The sequence below is a fragment of the Anopheles ziemanni genome, chromosome X (assembly GCF_943734765.1).
Source record: "Anopheles ziemanni chromosome X, idAnoZiCoDA_A2_x.2, whole genome shotgun sequence".
Classification (NCBI taxonomy): domain Eukaryota; kingdom Metazoa; phylum Arthropoda; class Insecta; order Diptera; family Culicidae; genus Anopheles; species Anopheles ziemanni.
Genome location: NC_080707.1, coordinates 16,987,887 through 16,990,264, shown reverse-complemented (window position 1 = coordinate 16,990,264; position 2,378 = coordinate 16,987,887).

Genomic DNA, 2,378 nt, shown 5'->3' with positions numbered 1-2,378 from the left:
TCTGTACACGGCTCGTCCGATTTCATCTGTCAAATCCATCAGACCACTGACACCAGCCGGATGGATCGCTTCGTGACATGAATCAATAAAAGTGTTCATTTTCGCTGCACTTGGTTCAGTATGCAATCACCAGCAACCGATCGATATTCCGGTTGATAGAACGCAGCTGTCAAACGCATAGAATTCGCTTTGCGATCGATACACTATAGAACGCAATGAAACCGATACCGGGCAATAAACTGGGTTTCATTTTGACCCCAACGCAGTTTTCGATTTTAGTATCTCGAAAACGGCTGAATATTTTTACAAAAAAAGGCTTTTCAAAAAATTCAAAGCTACATCAAAACCAAACATTTCAGATTTATCTGTTCGATCAGTTCCGATAATCAACTTGACTATGCCTAGAATGCTTTTAAGGGATCATTTTGACCCCTATTTTTAAAACGCTATAACTTCACTATAGAACCCCAAAAGATAGTCAACAAATATACTAAAAACGGATTTGAAAATTCTTCAAAAATAGTGAAATTATAGCGTTTTTGAAAATAGGGGTCAAAATGACCCCTAAAAAGCATTCGGGCAAGTTTCCAACCCGGTTCATCCTTCGGCATTGTTTTGACAGAAAGTTTGAGAATTGTTTGCAAACATACTTGCATTATGAGGAGGGTCCTTTGCAATAAGCTCACAAACGAAATAGGCCATTGGCAATTCGGGATCACAGTTTAACCTCGCGTATATTGAAGTACAATAATGTCCGAGGTAGTCGACACTGCTCCTCAGTGCGAAGTCATGGTATATCCAACTTGTTGGTGATGATGTTTCTAACATGCGACCTTCTTCCAGAAAATGTACCGCACGCCTCAATTGCTTGTTCGGTTAGTGGAATATACTAAAATTTCTGTCGTTGACAAACTTTCCTGGCCGTTCATGAAAGGTAAACAAAATTCATTCATTCAAACTGTCAAAAATACTCCCACGATTTCTGGCCCGTAGTACGGCATACTTCGACCTCTCCTTTAACTAATCTTGCTTCCATCTTTGGGTCCGTGTTTGGGGGACGAAAATTCGAGATGCCACCGACGAAAATTCGAGATGCTTTATCATAGAAGCAGTTAGACTTAAAATTGTGAAGGTGTCCCGGCAATGGGAAAATCAAATCCCCGAAACGGACGCCCACGGGTTGGTTACGGATCGGTTTTGATTTTGGTGTGGCCGGCTTGCCCATTCGTGGGCCCATAAATATCAATTGAGTAGCAATTGCCCACTGTTCTCAATGCCCTCCTAGCTTCTTCCTCCCCCCTCCCAAAACAATTGACCAGCGGACCAGCAAATGCCGAACCGTTCGAATATCTGGTAACCTGCGCGCTCCAGCGACGCGCACTCAACGACGAAAGTGTCCGTGACGGATTAGATGATGCTCTGGGAAGGGGAGGGCGAGGGGCGAGGGCAAACATTACATGAACATAGAACATTAACGAGCCGAGCTGCTTCCCGAGCACCCGGTTTTCATCCCAAAAGTTTCCTTTTGCCTCCGTCGCCTTCGCCGCTTCTTTGTCTTCTCAATTTCGCCGGCCCCAATTTCATCCTACTCCATCCGCTTCCTCCTCTCGAGAGCGCGCGCGCCCCCGGCCTGCCTAAGTACGCCCCGGCCTCCCTCTCTCCCTCTCTCGCTCTCAATGTGGCCTACTTCCTTTCGGTTTATTACGGTGAAAGAGGCCGCCAGGGAGGGGGGAATGGAGAACCTGTGGTGGTCGGGCCGAGAAAATGGACATCACCCTAAAGTGTTTCCGGTGCGCTTTGTTTTCTTCTTCTTCCCTCCCTCCCTCCCTCCCTCCCTGGTCCGGTGTGCCTCTTTGCAATGCTGGAATTAGGGTTAGACATTTGTCGCGCCGCAGCAGCACTCCAGCTGGGGCTCCCCCGTTACCAGCGTTTCCACCGGAGGGTTTCGGGGAACAACAATGCGTTAACAATCGATCGTGCATAGCGCGCCGCCGGGAGCAGGAGAATTTGCGCCGGTGCCAACATCGATCCGGCGGACCGGGACCCGGGGCGCTGCCGAACGAGAGCGTCGAAATCGATGTTTCCAACTGGACAGCCGTACACAGCAGCGCGGTCTTTGCTCCAATTTCCGTGCGGACTCGGTTCGCTGTTTTGGTCTGTGTTCGCCGAAACGGGCGGTCGGTAGTGGGACTCCTCCATCGTGGGGGTTTTGCCTTCGATCGTCGGGAAAGGCAGACAATGGACCACAAGCCTGGCCAGGAAGTGGCCCGCCCAAAAGCGGACCGATGCTCTGGCTGGCACGTGAGGGAAGGCTTTATGACCACATGCGACCATCGCAAGGTGCTCGCGCTAAAGACGGAAGTGGATGGCCACCACCA